Raw genomic sequence first — 23,259 nt, forward strand, 5'->3', positions numbered from 1 at the left:
AGTACTGTTAACAAACCACCCTTTAATGTACAGAACACTTATTGCATGTACTACAGTACCCTAAACTAAAACAGGCACAAATATTAAAATGTTAGAATATTAAAGTATAAAAAAAATAAAGATTGTTACTGTACTCACCACGAAAGAAGTTGAAGAAAAACTTGAATGATGATGGCGATGAATTTACTGCACAGTAGAAATGATGATGATGAAGCTGATGATGTCTTCTACTGTGCAGCCAATGATAGTATTTTACGTCTCTTCAGACGGAGGTGTCTTTTCCTGGGACACCTCTTCAACTTCTTCCTGGGACACTTCTTCAATTTCTTCCGAAGGCATAGTAGCAGGAGGAACTGGCTCTTTTTTGCGAGGCTGGAAGAACATTGTGATCGGAAGTTGCTGCCACTGCTTCTTTTTTCGCTCGAAGAGCATCCTGTAGGGAGTCATGTCTTCATCGATTGTGTTGCAGAATTGCAGAGAACGAACCATATCCTCGTCCCACTCTTGCGACAATTCTTTCAACTCCTTTGCAAGGTTGCAGAGCTTGGCAAGCCGTTCTAATGTTAAGCCCGTTTCTTCGACAATTTCTTGGGTCTCTTCCTGTGTTTCACTGTCTTCGTCACTGGCCGATTTCGTCAAGTCTTCGAGGTCTGCGTCAGTTAGCGGCTGGGAATGGCAGTCCAACAACTCGTCGACGTCTTCAGTCGTCATGTCGCCAAACCCGTCACCTCCAATTATCGCAGCCAACTGCACAGATTTCCGTACTGCAGAGTGTTGAATCTCAGCAGGTGTAAATCCCTTGTCATCGTAAATGATCTGGGCCACAACTTCTTCCAGCTCGCATTAACAGTAGCAGGTTTCATTTCTTTCAGTGCCTTCTGGATGTCTGCAGGCGCGTGGCTATTGTGTACTGCCGCCAGTACCCTTCAAATTGAATGTTTCATCCTCATCATCTTGGGCAGCATCCACACACGCAACGAGGTCCACCAAGGTATTCTTCGTGTAAAGGGCCTTGAACGCCCTGATAACCCCCTGGTCCATCGGTTGAATTAATGACGTTGTGTTGGGTGGCAGGAACTCAACCTGAATGCCCTCATGCGACAGATCAGTTGCGTGTCCACCAGCGTTATCCATAAGGAGAAGGATCTTAAATGGCAAGCCCTTCTCTAAGAGATATTTACTGACTTGTGGGATAAAACACTGGTGGAACCAGTTGGAGGTCAGCATCTTCGTAATCCATGCTTTTGGATTATGCATCCAGTACACGGGAAGGAGATTCTTATTTTTATTTTTCAAAGCGCGAGGGTTTTTCGATCTGTAAATAAGCCCCGGCTTTAGCAAAAATCCAGCAGCATTGCCAAACATCACGAGGGTAACACGATCTTTGAATGCTTTAAAGCCAGAGGCTTTGGCTTCTTCTTTGAACAGGAAAGTTCGCGACAGCATTCTCTTCCAAAACAAGCCGGTCTCATCCATATTAAACACTTGTTCGGGCTTGTATCCACCTTCAGTGATAATATTCTTAAATGTCTCATTCACGTAAGTTTCAGCAGCGGTAGTGTCAGCGGAAGCAGCCTCGCCATGCAGGGAAACGCTTTTCAGGCCGAAGCGTTTCTGAAACTAAGCGAACCATCCTTTGCTGGCGGAAAAACGTTGTTTCTGAGGCTGGGAATCAGTGGATGTCCCTGCTTGAGGTTCATCTAGTACATCATCTTCGTCTTCTTCAGCATGATCGCCATCGTCGTCTTGAGGTTCCTTTGCCGCAAAATTCTCATACAAACTCAAAGCCTTGGTTCGGATGGTGTTCGTATCCAAGGCTATGTTCTTCTTCCGGCAGTCGGCAATCCAGATTGCTAAAGCACCTTCCATACGGACGATAATTTTATTACGAGCAGTAACAACTCGCTTCGCTGACCTGCTAAAGGTGATGGCAGCCGTCTTTCTAATGTTCGCCTCGTCCTTCTTAATGTAGCGAACGGTGGATTCGTTCACTCCAAAATGGCGGGCTGCGGCTGCGTAACTTCTGCCTTCTTTCAACATATCGAGAAGTGTCACCTTCTCAGCAATCGTCATAATTTTTCGGTGGTGTTTAGGCTTACTACTAGCCTTAGCAGAAGCAGAACGCTTGGGAGCCATTGCAGGGGTTAAACAGAAAGTTCAACAAAAAGTTCAACTTCAAACAGTCACACACAGCACAGGTTAAAGTTACACAGTAACGTAGCAGCATCTACCCGGCGAGAGAGCGGCAAACAAAGTGGCCACGAGAAGATGCTACTGGTCGGAGACAAGCGAGGCTGCTGCGGATCGGAGAAGCGGTCAAAACACCAATCACAGGCTAGATTACAAAACTTGGGAGCTGATTCGTCATCTATCAGCATTGGAACCAATCACAGTCCGTCTTACATGCTACGTAGTAGTTACAAATTCAAATACAAGGTACTATATATGCTTTACGTACGCTATTTTAAGCTTGTTTTGTTGTAAGATACGTACGCTTTTTCGAGATGTGATTTTTGCAACAAACAATATTATTGGATGCAGTACTACGTATACATACAAAAGATTCATGGAAAAGATGCACATCCATTACATTTGTAGTAGTAGCCATCAGCAGCCTTACACCATTCAAATATGACAGTCAGACTGCATCTGATTTGCTTTTCATGTTCGATTTAATTTTACTACGTATACTGAATTATCGTATGATCACATTCTCTTTTCGTGTTTTATTTCTTTCTGTCCTGAATTATATGTCATATGTAATGCAATGAACCATCAGTAAGAGCAGATATTACTAATTATTAATGGAATTAACGAAATATTTGGGGGGGTCTTCATATATCGCGGCTATTTTCGAAATGTTTCCGGGAAAATCCAGCTATTATATTTCTTTTATAATATATACATACGTAATGAAAAAGTCTGCGAAGTCTTGAATCCGCGATGGTCGAACCGCGAAGTAGCGAGGGCTCACTGTATAAGTAATAAATCAAATGACTCAACCGTATTTTACCATGCCCTTTGGTGCGTTGCTCGCCAGTAAGCAACAACGAGAAAGCCGTCATCAGAAAGATAGAGAAGACTCTTTACAAGATTAATAGTGCTGAAGCAGCAGTCATTTTTAACAAAACATGCCTACGAGAGGGTCTCCTTCCGAAATAATAATAATAATAATATCCCAACATTCTAGTAGCCCACACTGCCATTTACTGAGACTGAATAGCACCAGGGGTACATACGTGGAATATACGTAGCTGAAGACAGGTTTGCAAAGAATTAAAGTTTTTGATAGGATAGTCCTAGTCAGACAGCTCTCCTATTGCCTGCGAATCTGGCTGACCAGCAGACACTGATTGGTTGACACGCATAGCTTCTTGTTCTCCCACTCCACTGACAAGAGATGATTGTAGAAACTTGGAGAATATTCGTCTATGTACATGACCTGGAACAACTATCAATAGGGCATAAGCAGACCCACGAAACAGATTGTTCATGAAGGAACTCATGCACAGATCCATCTCTACTGCCTATGATTGCCTGGCTCAGAAAATGGGTGGCAAGATTTTTCAGTCCCGTCAGAATATCAACAGCAAAACAAAAAATGTTTTAACCTTCTTGCAGAGGCCACCCTTCCTTGTCTTCTTAAGATGCTCCTGCCAATCAAGAGATGGGGGAGATGGGCAGAAGGGTGAGGAAGATGAAATGGAAGAAGGGAAAGCACTGCAGCACTTTTTCCACCTCCCAGATTTGATAAAGCAGAAGCAGGAGAAGCAGGATTGGAGAAGGAGTAATGGGGGTAGCAAAAGCAATTTCACACCAGCAAAAGCCCTGGCCTAAGAGAGAGTCAGTCAATCTCTTCTGATATTTGTGCAGTCTTCTCGATCTGAACAAGGTCAGAATGGGTGGACGCCATCACAGAATTGAGCTGCCAGAGATAAGTATCTCTGGAATATAAATAAGCAAATTTCACAACAAAATTATTCATTTATTGTTATCAGAATGATCATAGCTTCAATAACAGTAAAAAGGGGATGCCCCATACATTGACATGACAACTATAAAAAGGAAGGATGAAGTCACTTGGAATAATTTTGGAACTGGATGCCCATGAGGAGGAGGAAAGTTTTTAACTTACTTTTTAACACCAAAAATAAGAGAAAATTCTTTTGCTAGTGGTTATGCTATACTGTTACTACATGGTACTTATTGTTACTAATATTATCATGATATGGATGATGATGAAACAAGTAAAAACCAATCAATAATGATCGCTAGGAACAGAATAGTAATATGTACTGTACAAAAAGTGTTAATTCTTCTTTGTTTCTTAAAAAACCTGATTACTAAGATGCACAAATATTGCAACATCTTCTGCCACACCTTGAAAATTCTAAGACATGACAGACCCTCTTATAAAGAGCAGACTCTAGGAGGAATTGAGGTAAACTAAATAAATTAAGACATTAACTCTTAAAATGCTCCTACATTCACAGTCAGGGTTTGTTTTGCATTGATTCCTAAACAAAAGCAGTCAAACTATGTACTGTACACCTAAACGTACACTAAATTTCTTTTGCTCCAAAACATATTTTTCAAACTATAATTAAACCAATTTGCATAATAAGACTGTCTTTTCTTAGGAAGTAGTCTGTTATGGTAAGCACTTCCAAATCATCAATGGCTCACTTTTGCATCACATTTTGTAAAATATATTAAATATTTCTAGATTACTCTTGCAGTTATACTCCCTTCTGCACGTCTAAGATCCATTTCTAAGTCAGTTTGTATAGGGTGAGTTCAAGGAGGAAAAGAACCTTCTCCTCTTGAAAACAAGAAAGATAAATGCCATGAAAATTCACACAGGAGCTTCAAATGCATAATCATAATTTTCTTGTGGTGCTAGATTAATATTGGGCCCAGATCTCAGTTTTACTATGATGTTACAAACACTTACTACACTACTTCCTCTTATATCATATGCAAATTATCCTTCTTACCATTTCTTGGAATATCAAGACTTTCTTATAGATGAACAATTTCAATGTAGTACTGCTAAACCAACAGATTCGATTTTCTATGCAGGTAAGGCTTTGTTGACTGCAAGCAAGGATCTATTTCATTCCTTTCTACTTTTTTATTGCCTTCAAGTGGCCATATTTTTTTTACTTTTTAGTTTTTTTCTTTTATCATTATCTTTTGTACAATATAAAATCTGAATGCTTCATTCCTTTATGACTGTCATCTGTCTTATACTCCATACGTGATCATGGTTGGATCCTGCAACGGCAAAAAGCGACAACAGTGCACATAAGCAAAGAAGAGAGAAACATTCACAGAAAACAGAACGCAGGACGAGAGGGTAACTTTAGCTCTTAATTCCTATACGAATATGGAGCTCTCAGTGCCATGACAGTTTTTTCAATTATTTTAATTTTCTCTTTCCTATTCTGATCAAAACCAAATCAGTGCTTCATAAATGCTTTCTATTTTGCCTTTATTTTCACCAATATAGACACTGGATTAAAGAGGAGTGCAATTCTTGGAAATGATGACAATGGAATATCAAACAGGAAGAAGATTGCTTTCAGCCATAATAAATTTAAGCACAGAATGTTTCCAACAAACATACTGCCTATTACATAGGCCTGTTATGGAATACTTAAGCTCATCCTGAATCTGGAAAATACCACAAGATTTCATAGTTACATTAATTTCAAAGAACCCTGCTTTTATCATCAATTAACATAATATGTACTGTCATGGTATAAATAATCAAGATAATGACAAACAACCAAAGATATAATCACTTATTCTTATATATACAATGATAAAGACTAACTATTGAAATAATCTTTTATACAATTACCCACAAAAATAGAATTAACTATCATGTGTGTGTCCTAAACAAAAGGTTTAAGAAGCTTTGTATGTATATCAGAATACAGAGCTGAAGGTAATCTTTTCAGTATGAAGATGAAGAGACAGTAAACTGGCCACTGCTTCTCCCTTCTTAATGAAAGTGTAGGCATCATGTGAAAGTTGAGTAAAATGCTGGAAAATACAATGCTAATTGGACTCTCTCCTGTGGATGTAAAAAGGATTGAACAATTTACAGTTTGCCTTTGAGCAGTATGATAAAAGTTATGCAAGCTTTTGAAACCTATTCAGAAGAGCATTACCAGTGCTTTTGCTTAACTGACATTCATGCCACATTCTTCTTGAATCTTCAACTTAATCCTTCTAAATTGGGAGCAATAATGAACTGGTCTGAATATATATTACAAAGTGCAAGAAGAGTTTAAGAGAACAATGGAGACAGACCTTTGAATTTCATTGACTCCAAAGCATATTTCCTAAAAGATCTTCAACCACAGATTTACAACATAAAATGGATACCTTGTTGCATATCACATAGTAGTGCAATCCAGTGCAACAAACTCCTCAGTAGTATCTTCACATATCCATGTTAAAACAAGGAACAAAGTACATATCATGGTCCAATCTCACAGTTTCTTTGACTATAGCAATGAGTTCATGTATATGTTTGGTTTTGAAAGTAGCTTTTTTCATTACCTAAAGGGAACTAATTTCCGACCCAAACTTTTCTCAGGGGTCTGATAAGTAAGATTTGGCTCTGTGTCCTCTTTCTATTACTGTACCTCCTTATCCTTTCACAAATGCTCATCATCCTCTGCTGTCTTTTTATAAAAAGTATCGTCAGCGATAAGTTCCACCACATCTATCAGTGTTTGGAACATTTTCCCTGGACTTCTAATTATTCCTTTACTTTTAAGTATCAACATTTATATTGTTTTGAATGTCATCCACATCTTTCTTCTTTCTCTAATTTACCAACAGCGTGTACTGTTGCATTAAGTATTAATTTACTCTTCCTGCTTCAATCACATCAGTCATTTCATCTTCGATGAGTAAACCTTATACCAACTCCATTCTGTCTCGTCTCACTTCAACCTCAACAAAGTTCACATGGATCAAAGTCTTTGCATTTAACCTCCTGACACATAACATTCATCCCTCTCCACCATGCCAGATTCTCCACCACCTACCTCCTCCTACCAAAATTTGTTCCCACATTTGTCAGACCTACCTCCACTCAAGTTTTCTTCCCAGCATTTTTTATTCAGTCCAAAATTTCTTAGCCACCTTACATCTTCAAAGGCTGGGAGAGACTGGGAACCATTTGAACAGCCATGGTTTGTCTAATTTACTTGACTTTATTTATTTTGTCTCTGTTATTTAACAGATAGGGTCGTTATATAAAATATGAAATAGTACTCACATTCTTGAAAAATAGCAAAAAAGGAACAAGTATGGACACCATATCAAGATGATAACCAAAATAAATTTTGATATGATCAGTTATTTCTGGCATTATCTCACATCATTTTATGTATTCTCTGTATAAACAGAGCACTACAGTACAATTTTGTAATTCACTGGTCTCGTAGAGTGAGGGAGATGTATACATTAAAATTTAAGGCTATGGCTGCTCAATTTAACATCATATGACATGAAGCTTCAAGCTCAAAGCTACTAATACATCCTGGTTTGTTCCTATGTTTTAAAATGTAGACACTTTGCTCTCCAATACAAAGGATCTGATATGTAGTAGTAACATACAAAGAACAAAATAATTTAAGACAGTATCATAATAAAATTTTTGTAAAAAGATGAATGATTCACTTTCCTAAAATCCAAAGGATATGTCTTTCAGTGGCTACATGCAGCCAATATTGCATTTCTTACCACCATTTTTTTTAAATTTAACTGATTTGAAATGCTGCTTTGTCTTAAGGTTGGAACAAATGATCTAAAACTCAGTAGTGCAGTGTATTTAGTAAATAAACTTAGAGGTGGAAATTTAAAAAAAAGCAACTGAAAAAATGAAACAGGAATAGTATATAAAAATATTTTAATGATTATTCTAAAGCACAGTATTATCACAACTAATGGCTTAAAATCAACCAATACATAGACATGTAATGAATAAAATTTTCAAGTTATATTATACTGTATACAGTAAATGAATAAAATCTTTAACCTTGCTTACAAACTTCATATAAATATTTAATATCATCTTCACTCACTTTTGAATGTTTCCAACTCTACCTTGATTTCCATGTCAGGATCTACAAACAATGAACCATCATTCCTAGGTGAAACACAGCCACCTAAATCATGGCCTTTAAGATTGGCTGGAGAAAGTGATCATGGATCTTAAAATTCACTTTTCAATTGATATTCTAGGAATGAGTCAGAATTCATTATATTGCATCTATCCTTAGAAAACATATACATACTTACTTTGCTATCATAATAATCAGCAGAGCAAAAGTCAACTCTCAATTTCATATTCCAAGATATGAAACTTAACAAAATACACTTAAAATGCAAACTAACATGCCTCCCTCCTATCTTTCCCAATCCATAATCTTTACCAAAATTCTTCAGCGCTGAATTTTCCCACCGTTGATAGAAGAGTTTGATGCATATTTCTTTTGAGAGGAAAGTTCTGAAATAAGAAAATATGCCAAATTAGGAAACAAAATGATTTACTATATATACATCTATGAAAAAAAATTAAGTCAGTTAAATTTTTCAAAGATACACAACCATGAACTCTTTTCTATACAAGCATCCTCCTGCACAAAGATGGTTTGATAACTGAAGTTAGTTAACAAGGTACTTGCATGTGGAAGCAGATGGGGTGCTGCAGTAACTACTCCCTTGCCTCTCTATCTACCACTTTTTCTCCAATCAGAGGTGACAGAGATTGACAAAATTATCCCTCCCCAATCAGAAATGTCAGTGTCCCATGCTTGTGTATAATAAGAGCAATGATAACTTTAGTTACTTCCCATATAGCGTGGCATATCTGAGGTTAATTGGGCACTATGCCCAGGTAGGTAATGCATTTGTGAAGGAAAAAATACCAACTATAAAAAGTTTCACCGTCTCACCTGTATTTGGGTATGGGAGACCCATGTCAGTGAGCAATTATTTTTACTATTGCTCCAATATTAATAACAGTGTACACCCTCCTGTCTACTATAAAAAAAAATTGGCAGATGGAGTCACATAATATGAAAATAATCTGCCGATTGGTGCTTAATTATGCAGCTTGCCTGCGCCTGGCATTACCAGCACAAAAAGTTTGGGCTGTCTAATGCCCAGAAGAGATATAGGTAGGTGTGTGGGAAACAAGAATACTGTCTCATTCAATTTGCTGTCTTAAACCCTGTCATGAACCTAGGGTGAGGCATTAAATGTCACAAAGGCAGCAATGTAAAGTGCCCAGCAACCAAAAGAAGTCTGAAGATGAAATAATCTGTAGATCTGCTTACACATCTGCAAAAGAAAAGGTGTTCTTATTATGGAAACTTTGGGTACTGCATACTTGATAGTAAAAGTTCCTCTCATACCAAATGGACGGTACCAAACATGCCATGCACAGCAACCATATACAGCAGTTGTTTTGAACCTTTTTCATAACTGCGACCCCTTGTGAGCAACTCAATATGACTGATGACCCCCTTTAAAATTTTTCATTCAATAATATTCACATGTAATGTCCTAGTACAAAAATAGCACTGCACCGTAAGAAATTTGCTACTAGCATTAACAAAATATTTCTGGGCCTAACCTGTGTCGCTCCGTGAAATGATTCCTATAGCACTCATTTCTAAGGTATAAATATTGCTAAATATACTAGAGAAAAAAGCTATATGGTTATGCCAGAGTTTCCTGGCTCGCTCACCCTTATTTAGGGTGTCGGTATGGAAACTGGGGCGTGTGTAACCCCTATCAGAGGTCCCCTGCCATTTAGTCTCTTCCTTTCTCAATATCCCTCGTCTACAGAGGAGCCGTTCCAGGCCATCTACCGCCTGCCACTGCTACAACTAGCGTCTTGTTTACCATTCCTTTCGATAGCACTGCTAACGCCACACGTGTTGTGTTTTTGAGCTGTGTTATTCTTTGTGAATTCACCCTTTTATTATCATGGCTGATCGTCAAGAATCTGCTGCATCTAAGTTGAGTACTGCTATTAATGTTTGATCATGTTTTAAGGTAGCGATGGGCTTTATAAACGTGTTTATTTTGGTTATATGTATGAGTGGTGGTCTGCATGACGCCGCTCCCAGGCAGCCATTTCACGCATCGCTACCCGCGTATATTTACGCTCATGTCGGCACCCAATTGGTCTCCCATACTAATTGGAGTCGCCTCTTTTGGATAGATTAGCAGTTCCTCAGATATTATTTATAGATGTTTTGCATTTTTAATCCTGACGTTAATTTTATGTCCGATCGCAGGAGATCCTAGCCTACCGAGCCGAGCCACATGCTCTCGAAAGGTAGCCTTGACCTTGTAGTCCTATTATACATCCGTTAGGTTGGTCTTCCAACCTTTAATTTACCTAGATGGTGTATTATATTCTACTTAGTATATTAGTCTCTTTAATAAGAGACTTCTTTGTCAGTATACGGAAGAGCCTTGGCCCTTACTGTAGCCTATACATGACGGTCCATGAGCCACCCTGGCCATATCGGTTATAGAATTCGATTTAGCGAGCTAGGCTAGCTGCTCAGAGCCTTCCTGGCTAACCTGTTCAGATTGTTTCGATTTGCGAGGGTTAGGCCAGCCGCTCGAGAGGACTCACTGCTTTCTCTCTCTCTCCATCTTCCTTCCCTTTCCTCTCATGTCTCCCCCGCGTCAGGACTATATATGTATTTTGATTGTTATTATCCGAATGATACGGATATTGTGTTATGTTGCGCGTTTGCATGTGTTAGTAGGCCTATAGGCCTACTACTCCTGATCAGTTGGGCCATGACCTACCGCAGTAAGGTCTCCAACTGATCGCGTGTGGGCCACCCCCCTAGTCAACCTCCCTCTCCCTGCACCCATCTCGGTGGGGGAACGCAGCTCGCCTCATGCTACTCCAGGTAGCCGACCCGAGCCTCTCACATAAAGGGGAGGGTAGGGAGTACGGTCGGGGGATAGGTCCACCGCATTATGCTCAGTATGGGTGGTAAGAGGCTGCCCGCTCGGGCGAGGCTTGGTTGGCCACCTGGCTTGTCGGGACGGTGCACTCTCCGGGCCACTAGAGTCACGTCCCCTATCCACAGTCCTACTTCACCAGACCAATCCTCCCGCTCCGGCGGGACCGGGACTCTGTCTCCAAGGTATTGGCTATACAAATAGCTATGATCCTTTACTTGACCAGACTCAGGCTAAGGTTTTACCGATTTCCCTGATCTGTTCTTACGAAGCCGGACCCGGTGTAGAATAAGCTAGGTGTAAGAGGACCTGACGCTGGGAACGATCCACCATGGTTGGAACAGTTAGTTACGCACATGTATTAGTTATGACTAGTAAGATATCCTATCTTATTATATACTTCAGGCTCGTTTACTACGGCGGATAACCCACTCCACCGGGTATTCAGAACCGAGGTACCATGTTATCACTAGCTCCCTCGCCTTGTTTGACCTTCTTGGTTTGCCACATCTATCCTGGACCCTGGTGGGAAGGGATAATAGGCTTGAGATTCAACCTAGTTGACTAGATTGAACGTCTCCGGTGCCAACGGAGTCAGGCCAGGTCTTCCTTACCCTGCCCCGTTCCATCAGGCCTATACCTTTACTTTCATGTCAAGAACAATGACTAGTCCTTGGAGCTGGCGAGAAACAGGGATGCATGAAATTTTACCAGTTAAGAAGGCATGCCCCACCGGATACGTCTCCGGTGGGTCTAAATGGTGATACTCATGTATCATTCAATTTACAGATGGTGCGTTGCCTGGAGACGGGGTGTACCGCCGTTCTCCAAGAGTCCTGCGGGCACGTGGTGTGCCGGACCCACGCCGGATGTGCAGTACAGGTGGGATCTCTGCTGGTGTGGCACCATGAGGGGTGTGAGGTCTGCTACGGACTGGTGAATGAATTCACCTCCGAGTCGATACGTATCACCCTTAAAAATGATACAATGAGAATCAGATTGAATAAAATCACCTTGATACATACTAGACTAAGGATAGTTTTTAGTTTAAGGATTGAGATAACTCTCTCTTACAGAGTATTCAAGCCATCAAGAATGCGGCGATGGCTACTCTGAAGGCCTGGGTCGGTGGCTTTGGCCGTAATGTGAAGGCCAGACAGCCCTACATGCTGTCCGAGGAGATAGCTTCACTCATCTACCCCGGAGCAAAGAAGTCGGCAGCTGCAGAGGCGGAGGTAGCGGGCCCCATTATCGGCAGGATCCAGGCGGAGACCACGCCCTTACCGGACGACGATTTTGGCGAGGAGGTGTTAGGGGAAGTAGCAGCCTTGGACTTGGAGCGAGAGCCCATGGTTGTGGACAACCAGGGCGAAGGTAAGAATGTTGTCGAGGCAGGTAGTGTAGGGGCTAAAGGCTTGCCCTTTAGCCCATCTCATTCTTCTTCTGCTACTACTTCTTCTTTCCACGGGATTCGCCGGTAAGCTCCAGTCTGTTAGACACAAGGGGAGCTCGGTGATCCCCCAAGGTGAAAAATCCTTCCACCTTTAAGGCTATTAAGAAGTCCTTCCCAAAACCAAGGTCCGGATATAGCCGCGCCAGTACGCCATCGGCTCCCCATCCTGGTGCGACTCGGCAGATGATACTCCCTACCACCTGGGTTCGAGAGCAAGAGGTTCAAAGCTAGGGCCCAGGCATCTAGCTTTGACCCGAAGGCGTTCTCCTCGATTATGATGGAGCAGGTAGGGAACTTGGTTCAGACCAAGTTCCAGATTTTCTCCCAGCTATCCTCCACTCTCGAGGCATCAGGACAGTCCATCCAATCCCTGACGGAGAGGTGATGACTCAGGAGACCCTAGTGGCGGGTATCCGGGAAAATATGGCAACAGGACAACTTCAGTCCGGACAGGCTACTCAACCCCTGTCGATGCCGGACTCCTCAAAGCTGCCCCCATTTAAAAACAATAACCCCTGGAGGCCAGCAGCATACGCGCCGTTCGAGGATGGTATGCTTACCATTGAGGGATGCAGGACTCGAAGACTGGAGGAAAAAAAAAAACTTTGAAAGTTCTAAACCCGCAGAATGGACTTTTGAGTAACCGATGATCTCCAAAATTTCCCCATTCATAGGGTATGCCCGTTTTTGACAGACAGGCAAATGGTAAGGGAAGATAGGTCCCGAAGGAGACGTTATCTTACCCAGGGACCAAGCCCAACAAGCATGGGTCCGGAGCTTGACGGAGTGGCAGTGCATCAACACTAAGTTGACAGCCCACAAGAGCCCGTTTACTATCTTTGTAGTGGGTGACAACACCCCTAACCCATGCGCCTCTCCAAAGTTGGGATGAAGCCTAAACACTACAATCAGCCACGGAGGATAAACCCATGCCGCAACTCCGGGAGACAGATTTGCCTTCCCTTCTGCTCCCCGAGGCACAGAGTGTTGGGTAGACGCTCCGGACGCCAACCTTTACGGTGGGTGAGCTCGCCTCGGACTGCGGAACTACGTTGTTCAGCGAGCGGCTTCCCAGCTTTCGGACTCTCTAGTCAAGCCGAGTATGACACGAGGTGTAGATTGAGTAGGTCTCTCAACTCCGCCACCATGATAGAGATGACATCGCTGATATATGCGGACGAGCCACTGTTTAAAGTCCTAACGAAGTCATTCCTTCATACAATGTGATCTTTATGACTTCGCAGTGGCTAGGCGGAACTGCAGGAAGTACGTCCTGGCGGACGCTTCCATCCGCCATGAGCCCAACAAGCTCATTAGATCATCGATCTGGGGAGTAAATCTCTTCCCCGACTCTATCGTTAACGAAGTACTCAGGGAAGCAGCTAGGGTGAACCAGAGTCTGAGGATTCGCTGGGGACTCATTTCAAAAAGGAAACCTGAGTCCGCCGGATCACACCCTAGGGGCAGGAAGAAGTTGAGGAAGTACCAACCCTTCCAGCCATCTCAGCCACAAACAGTGGTCCAAGCGGTCCCGGTGGCCCTAATGAATCAGCCCTCCACCTCAAAAGCACGGCCGCAGCAGCAGTTTGTGCTTTTGAGCCAGCCTGCCCAGCAACCCCAGAGCTCGACTTCCTTCGCCATCTCCCCGGCTTTCAATGCTACCTTCGAATCCCAGGGGGGGTTTCACGGGTACAATAGATTGCCAGAGGCTACCAAGCTAGGGGTGCTTTCCGACACAGAGGTGGCGGAAGAGCTTCGGCCAAGGCAAAGGCTTCTGGGGGGAGCCCGGGGTGGCCATCCATCTGCCAACCAGTGAGACTCCCCAGGTAGGAGGGAGGCTGTACCTCTTCCGAAACCGTTGGAGGTTCAGCACTTGGGCATACAGTATTGTAACAAAAGGTCGGGATGGGAGTTGGAAACAAGGTGCCTCCTCCATCAACCAGATTTTACCAGAAACCGACGGCGGATCTAATAGAATATACCCAAGAATTACTTCAAAAGAGGGCAGTATCAGAAGTCAGACACTTAAAATTTCAAGGGCGCTTGTTCAGCGATCCAAAGAAAGACTCATACAAGCCAAGAATAATAATCCTAAACTTGTCCCATCTAAACTCATTTATTCAGTGCGACAAGTTCTTGTATGCTGACCGTTTCACAGGTGCAGACCTTACTTCCCTGTGGGGCCGTCACCACCCTCTATAGATCTTACAGATGCCTACTATCATGTCCCAATAGCAAGACATTTCCGTCCCTTCCTAGGCTTCAGGATAGGGAAGAAGGCCTATTCCTTCAAAGTAATGCCATTCGGGCTCAACTTAGCACCCAGAATATTACGAAGATAACGGAAACAGTAGTCCAGGAATTAAGGACCCAAGGGATAATGCTAGTAGCCTATCTAGACGATTGGCTCATATGGGCCACGGACGCCGAAGAGTGCCGCAAGGCAACAGTCAAAGTGATAAGTTTTCTGGAATACCTGGGATTCCAGATAAATAAGAACAAATCCCGGCTGACTCTGGCTCCACGTTTCAGTGGTTGGGAATACAATGGGACCTAAATGCTTACAATCTATCGATTCCGCCAGCAAAACGCAGGGAAATAGCAAAGGCTACAAGGCAATTCCTCAAGGGCAAACAGACGTCACCCCGGAACCAAGAACGAATTCTAGGTTCCTTCAATTTGCATCAGTTAAGGACATGCTGTTGAAAGCCAAACTAAAAGAGATAAACCGGGTCTGGCGATCCAGAGCAAAAAAAAGATCCCGGGACAAAGTGTCCCGGATCCCGGCAAATCTTACGCAAGAGACTCCGCCCTGGGCAAAGAAGTCAAGAATCTGTCAAAATCAATACCTTTACAGTTTCCTCCGCCAGCCCTGATTGTCCACACGGATGCCTCTCTGAGCAGCTGGGGAGGATACTCACAGTACAAAAAGTCCAGGGGACTTGGTCAGTGTGATGGTAATTGCTTCATAGCAGAGGAAGATAAAGAGGAGAACGCATTTTCGAGAATCGAGAAGTTCGGCAGTAAGGAGGCTTTCGCGCCAGTGTTGGAGGTGCCTGTTATCAGAAGGTTCTGGAATCGTTGGGGCCTGTTGTGGAGCGCAAAAACGCGCCGTCGTTACGTGAGAAACGCCGCGATTTTCTGATGCAATACCTTGTCTAGATTCATCTAAGAAGTTCTAGAAATCCTGGAGTCGTGGACGTTCACCGTAGGCTCCGCCCCCAGAGTGCCGTATAAATACGACGAACGAACTTTGGAGAGCAGTGATCGTAGAAGAGAGAGATCGTAAAAGAGAGATCACCAGTTTAGTCACAGAGAGCCACAGATCAGATTATCAGTGAGAGATCAGCAGCAGCAGAGATCTTCCGTGAAATATGAGAAAAAAAGAACCGACGAAGGATCAATCAAAAGAAGAGTTGTTCGAGAGTTGGTTGATATTGGTCTAGTCGTCTCCAGGTGTGGTCTACCGTGTTATCCTCGACGTCGAGCAGACTTCAGAGAAGAAAAGGTCCTGTTACAGGTGTTGGGGAATTCCTGCCTTACAAGAAGATTAGTTTCTGCAATACGGAGTCAAGAGGACGTCCGCAATCGCCGATCTACATTTATGAAGCCAGCGCGTCAAACTGCCAAATCGAGTAGCAAGTATTTGAATTGCCGCACTGTTCCCCCAGTTCATGCAGTGTAAGATTCTATCTGTTTATGTAAATAGGAGATACCATTCTGCATTTACCTTTGTTAGTAAGCTTGTAAAATAAACCTTTGTTGTGTTAGTGTTTCTTTCTATATTCATTCCCCAGTCCCCAGTTTCAACTGTTTGTGTTGATAAGTTTTTTTTTTTATTATTTCATATCGAACCTGAAGCGGACCTCCCTCAGAGGCCGTAACATAGTCTCTGAGATCTCGGAGTCCGTAACATTTGTGGCGACCTTGCCTAGGCTATCAACACTTTAAACAGTTTGAAACAGGGAGAATAAAGAAAGAATCAGAATGAGTGAGATGGTGAAAGAGTTTATTGAGTCGGGTAAGCTCCTAGGTCTAGAGGGGAATGATCTCCGTGAGTATGTTGAAAGGAAGAGAGGGAAAAGTATGAGAGAGAAGTAATGAAAATGCAGCAAGAGAGAGAATGTTGTAATGCAGCAGGAAGAGAGAGAGAAAGAGCGTATGCATGAGTTGGAAATTGCTCGGTTAAGGGAAAGTACTCGTAACAGTCGGTCAGGCAAGAACGGAAACGAAGCTGATACGTTAGGCATGAGTGCAGTGCTAAAATTAGTACCAAGTTCGATGAGGAAGATGTTACGACATATTTCATGTGTTTTTTGAGAGTTAATGGAACGAGAAGGTTCTCCTAAAGAAACGCGGACTTTATATTTGCAGTCAGTTTTGAGTGGTAGGGCACTTACTGTGTATAGTTTGCATGCTAAGGAGGAATGTGATAATTACGATATCGTGAAGAAACCATTCTTAGCGCGTATAGGCTAGTACCGGAGGTGTACCGTAAGAAATTTAGAAATTTGAGAAAGGATGAAAATATTAACGTATGTAGAATATTCGGTAAGAAGTTAGAAAGGCTGTTTTTTGATTGGTTAACTTCTGCTAAGGTTGAGGATTTGACGCTTGAAGAACTTAGTGTTGTTAGAAAACTTCAAAGATAATGTGTCCCCCCGAGATTAAACTTTATATAGAGGATAGGCGAGAAGTGGATCTTTTGCAGGAGCAACTAGGCTAGCTGACGAATATAGTCTAACTCATAATTTGAGTAGTTAGTAAGAAACGAATTATCCTTCGTCTGGTAGAGTACAAAGCGGTAAAGGTTTCAGTCCATAGTAATAGCATGTGAGTAAAAGTGACTATTCCTGTTATACATGCGGAAAACCTGGTCATACGTCTAAGGTTTGTAAGAGTAGAATGGCATCTAGTGGCTCAGAATTAACTTGTTTCCGATGTAATGGGAAAGGGCATTTAGCGAGAAATTGTGCATTAGAAAAGAAGGACGGGTAAGAAACCAGTATCACTAGTTAACCTTTCGTCAAGTAGGAATGATGTGATGAGGAGAAAACTAGAAAGTTTTTGGTTGAATTTCTGTCGGAAGGCGTAGTTTCCTCTCTTGGAGAGTAGATTCGAGAGAAGTGGTCTTGCTTCGAGACACAGGGGCTGCTATCTCACTGATTAGAGAAGAGTGTGTGCCGAACGGGGCAGAAATTAATACACTGGTGTTCTTTGTCCTTTGTTGAAGTTGAATTTAGAAAGTCAGGTAGTGTCAGGAGAAGTTAAAAATTGCAGTTGTGGACATTTTGCCCGTTGAAGGCGTTGACATTATTGTCGGTAATGACTTAGCTTTATCCAAGAATGTGAATCCTGTTGTGAGGAATATTCCAGTGCCTGAAATGGTAGTAACTAGGTCTGGGTTTAGATACAGACGTAGACTACGTTCAGAGTAAGTTCGTGGATTCGAACGAGTGTGAGTTCATGGATTTGAACGAGTGTGAGTTCGTGGATTCGAACGAGTGTAAGTTCGTGGATTCGAACGTAAGTGAGTTCGTGGATTCGAACGAGTGTGATACGAGGTAGCGTGGGTAGAGGGGGTAGCGAGGTTGATCTTAGCATGAGCGTGGCTGAGAGACCGGACTCTATCGAGGTTGACAGTGATAGCCAAGGGGAAGGCGTAGCTGTCGAGAGTAACGTAGTAAATGTGCCAGTATCTAGTACTAGTTACGGTGATGAATTAGGCTTTAACATTTTGGATAAGGATGAGCTAGTCAAGTTGCAGAAGAGGATGAAGACACTAACCCTAATTTTTTAATGTGAGCTGGATGATTATGATCTCGATGATGTGTGTAAGGAAACTTTTTGTTTAAAGGACGAAGGTTTTGTGTCGTCATGTTGATCGAAGTCAGGTAGTAAAGGGGAAGCGAACGAGTGTAAGTTCGTGGGGAAGTGAACGAGTGTAAGTTCGTGGGATTCGAACGTAAGTGAGTTTCATGGATTCGAACGAGTGTGATAGAGGTAGCGAGGTTGATCTTAGCATGAGCGTGGGGCTGAGAGACGGACTCTATCGTGGTTGACAGTGATAGCCAAGGGGAAGGCGTAGCTGTCGAGAGTAACGTAGTAAATGTGCCAGTATCTAGTACTAGTTACGGTGATGAATTAGGCTTTAACATTTTGGATAAGGATGAGCTAGTCAAGTTGCAGAAAGAGGATGAGACACAAAATGAACCCTAATTTTTTAATGTGAGCTGGATGATTATGATCTCGATGATGTGTGAAAGGAAACTTTTTGTTTTTGTTTAAAGGACGAAGTTTTGTGTCGTCATGTTTGACCGAAGTCAGGTAGTAAAGGGGAAGTCACAGAACTATAAGTAGTTCCTAGGACGCTTCGTGAACTAGTTTTTGAAGTTAGCACATGATGAGCAAGGACATTTGGGAGTAAATAAAACTTTCAATGTATTAGTAGGGGCCGTGCCTTTGGCCTGAAATGAAAAATGATGTAAAGAGATATGTTTAAACTGTCATGAATGTCAAATTGCCGGGAAACCGATTCAAGTAATTCCTAGAATTCAGTTTGTGTAATATTCCTTCAGTAGGCGAATCTTTTGAGTCATGTTATTTATAAATGTGTTCGGAACTTTGCCTAGAAGTAAGGGAAGAGATTGATGCATAAACTAACTTGATTATTATAAAAACAATCTAAGAGATGTTTGGCAGCTTGCGGAGGAGAACGGAAGCGCTTGGCAATTAGCGAAAGAAAACACCCGAACCCTGAATAAAGGGGAACGTGAAGGGGAAAACTTGGAAGGAAACCCTCCATCTTCGAGCAAAAGAGAGAAGTTTTGTGTGTAAGAGATAAAGTTTTAGTCTAGTCTCGAGAGAAAGTCCATTTTTACCTTATAAAAGTACGAAGGTCTTTCTTTATTCATTGTTACAGGAGATGGGAAATATACATTATAGAATTAATGTGGGTAAGAGTAGAGCGAAATCAGTAAATGTAAATTTGCTTCAGAATTATAACAACGCCCCGGTGCCGTGGCCTCCACTCCTGTGTAACAGTATTACTGAGTGAGATTATTTTGAGAAAAACACAAGAGGTGTTTTAGTATTTTATAAGTTTTAATCAGAGTTCAGAAAACGGAAAAAGTAAGAGAGAAGATAATGTTATAGCAGTAGCCTCTAGAGATTTTTCTCAGCATAAGTAGCCTAATAACCGTTTTGTTTTCTGTTATTGCACGAGTGAGTGTGAGTGGAGAAGCGTGAGTGTTTTGACTGCATTGAAGCTTTATGCAGAATTGTTTCCCCGCTTGGTTTAATTCCTGCTTCTCTTTAGAAAAAAAAAAATCAATTGATTTCATTTTTTTTCTCTCTTTTGGGGGGCGTGTGATGGTGGTAATTGCTTCATAGCAAAGGAAGATAAAGGAAAGGAGAACGCATTTTCGAGAAGTTCGGCAGTAAGGAGGCTTTCGCGCCAGTGTTGGAGGTGCCTGTTATCATGATGGTTCTGGAATTGTCGGGCGTGTTGTGGAGCGCAAAAACGCGCCGTCGTTACGTGAGAAACGCCGCGATTTTCTGATGCAATACCTCGTCTAGATTCATCTAAGAAGTTCTAGAAATCCCTGGAGTCGGTGACGTTCGCCGTAGGTTCCGCCCTAGAGTGCCGTATAAATATGATGAACGAACTTTGAGGGCAGTGATCGTAGAAGAGAGAGATCGTAAAAGAGAGATCACCAGTTTTTTAGTCACAGAGAGCCACCCAGATCAGATTATCAGTGAGAGATCAGCAACAGCAGCAGAGATCTTCCCGTGAGATACGAGAAAAAAGAAAAAAGGAACCGACGAAGGATCAATCAAAAGAAGAGTTGTTCGAGAGTTGGTTGGATATTGGTCTATTCGTCTTCAGGGGCCGTAACATTGTCTCTGAGAGTCTCGGATCCGTAACAGTCAGTGACATTCCGCCAGCTACATATCAATGTACTGGAGGCCATGGCAGTGTTTCTAACCCTGAAGAAACTCTTGCCAACAAAGAAAATCCACATCAAATTGGTATTAGACAATGCGGTGGTAGTCCACTGCATAAACAGAGGAGGCTCCAAATCGAGCCATGTAAATCATGTAATGATAGCGATATTTGCCCCTAGCCGAAAGGAACCAATGGCACCTATCAGCCACTCACCTAGCAGGAGTAAGGAATATAGTGGCAGACGTATTGTCAAGGACCACTTCGCTGGAATCAGAATGGTCACTAGACAGAAATTCATTCAAATGGATCTGCCAACAGTGCCAGGGCTTCAAGTAGAACCTTTTGCCACAGAATCAAACCACAAACTGCCCTGTTATGTGGCTCCCAACCTGGACCCTCCTGGCATAGGCCAGCGGATGCTATGCAATAGACTGGAATACTTGGAAGAGAATTTATCTCTTCCCTCCAATAAACCTACTACTGCAAGTTCTGAAACAAGCTCAGATCTTTCAAAGGTGCAAGATATCGCCCTAGTACTCCCAACTGGCCCCAGAGCAATTGGTTCCCACTGACGCAGTTGGTACAACGCGGACTGTGTCCGCCTTCCCTTCCTCTGGGATTCAGGAAGCCCTAACTTTATGGACTTCATGAAGTTTGCGGCACAAAAAGATGCCAACATTGACCCTCAAAACATCCTGTTCCTGGAATCAGACAAACGAGAATCAACACTGCGTCAATACGATTCAGCAGTGAAGAAGCTAGCCACCTTCGTGAGAGACACAAAGGTACAAACCATGACTACGAATCTGGCAATTACCTTTTTCAGAACCTTGTTCGAAAAAGGTTTAGCAGCTAGCACTATTACTAAAACCAAATCGGCATTAAAGAAAATATTCCAATTTGGATTTAATATTGATCTCACAGATTCATATTTTTCTTCTATCCCCAGGAGTTGTGCTAGACTAAGACCAGTAAACAGGCCTTGAACGGTCTCCTGGTTTTTAAACGATGTCCTTAAGCTAGCTTCAGATACGGTTAATGAGTCATGTCCTTATATAACCCTGCTCAGGAAAACATCATTCTTAATAAGCCTGGCCTCAGGAGCCAGAATATCGGAGCTGTCAGCCCTTTCCAGGGAACCAAATCATATTGAATTCCTCCCATCTGGAGAATTACTGCTTCTGCCGGATCGTCAATTCTTGGCTAAAAACGAGGACCCACAAAATAGGTGGGCCCCATGGAAAATTGTTCCTCTTCCACAGGACCTATCCCTATGTCCAGTAAACGCACTAAGAGCCTATCTAAACAGAACCACCACGAAATCTTCAGGCCCCTTGTTTATTAGGGAGAATGGTGGGACCATCTCCCTAAAAGGAATTAGACAACAAATCCTCTATTTTACTAAACAGGCCAATCCGGAATCAATTCCGCATGTTCATGATATCAGAGCGGTAGCTACCTCAGTTAATTATTTTCAGCATATGAACTTTGATGATCTCAAAAAGTATACAGGCTGGAAGTCGCCGACAGTATTTAAACGCCACTACCTAAAATCCTTAGAGGCCCTTAAATTCCCAGCAGTGGCAGCAGGGAACACAGTTTTCCCTGACACTGCATAACATAGTATTAACTAGTCTTAATAGCCTATATCTCTCTTTACGTCTTTCTCTCCTACCTGCCTCGCTAGCATTCTTAATCTTCGCTCGGTTGTTACTGGTTTGCACACATTGACCTTATTCTCACCTGGACTGCACTTATGATCACTCGTGATTGTACATATGAATATCTAATTGTATATATGTGTTTGTAATTTCCTGTATTGTGGTGTGGGATTCATTTAATCTTATCAGATTTGGGTTATACAACCCTAGTTAGTAGATAAGGACTGTAACTTAAGGATATTGTTAAAATCCTAGTAGAATTAAGGAATTTTATTAAGAACTTGTAGAATTAAGGAAGTCTTATTAAATAGTAATTAGAATTGTTTATACAAGTTTTATTTTTCTTACAGTAACTTATCTGCACTAATTTTCCAAGCTGGTGGGGCCAATTCTCTGTTACTATTTCACGGAGCAACACAGGTTAGGCCCAGAAAAGGGATTTTGACAAAGGAAAAATCCATTTCTGGGCAGTGACCTGTGTCGCCCAGTGAAACCCACCCTTTACTTTCCACACCCTAACTGGCCCAAGCTTGGGTGCTATCTTCAGGAATGGTAAACAAGACGCTAGTTGTAGCAGTAGCGGGCGGTAGATGGCCTGGAACACCTTCTCTGTAGACGAGGGATATTGAGAAAGGAAGAGAGTAAATGGCAGGGGACCTCTGATAGTGGTTACACACGCCCCAGTTTCCATACCGACACCCTAAATAAGGGTTAGCGAGCCAGGAAACTCTGGCATAACCATATAGCTTTTTTCTCTAGTATATTTAGCAATATTTATACCTTAGAAATGAGTGCTATAGGAATCATTTCACTGGGCAACACAGGTCACTGCCCAGAAATAGATTTTTCCTTTGTCAAAATCCCTTTATTATAACTATATTTCTGTTAAATAAGTTGAATTATTGACTTTTTGGCCTGATGATCAGGTGTTGCTTTGTGTAATGGCAGTTGAAAAAAGCTAAAACATACCCTTGCTCAAGAACAACCTTGCGACCCCTCAGAAAAAAGGTTGGCAACCCCTCTGGCAAGTTGAACACCTCCTCTGACATAGTACAGTAATCTCTTCATCAATACATCCAAGGCTATGCTAAATTTTGGAAATTTTCAGATATCATAAAAAAATCACTCTGAGGATGTAAAGTGGCAACATCATAGCCTTACTCCCCTACCTTGTC

General features: G+C 42.2%; 1 long non-coding RNA gene across 1 annotated transcript in view; it reads right to left on the reverse strand.

Moving 5' to 3' along the window:
• Positions 1-7,837: 7,837 nt before the first annotated feature.
• LOC135210544 (uncharacterized) overlaps positions 7,838-23,259 on the reverse strand; it is a 67,776-nt gene continuing 52,354 nt past the window's right edge. Inside the window, exon 3 of the long non-coding RNA XR_010313536.1 lies at positions 7,838-8,533. This is a non-coding gene — a long non-coding RNA (uncharacterized LOC135210544). The remainder of the gene's footprint in view (positions 8,534-23,259) is intronic.

Source organism: Macrobrachium nipponense, chromosome 39, assembly GCF_015104395.2.
Source record: "Macrobrachium nipponense isolate FS-2020 chromosome 39, ASM1510439v2, whole genome shotgun sequence".
Lineage (NCBI taxonomy): Eukaryota > Metazoa > Arthropoda > Malacostraca > Decapoda > Palaemonidae > Macrobrachium > Macrobrachium nipponense.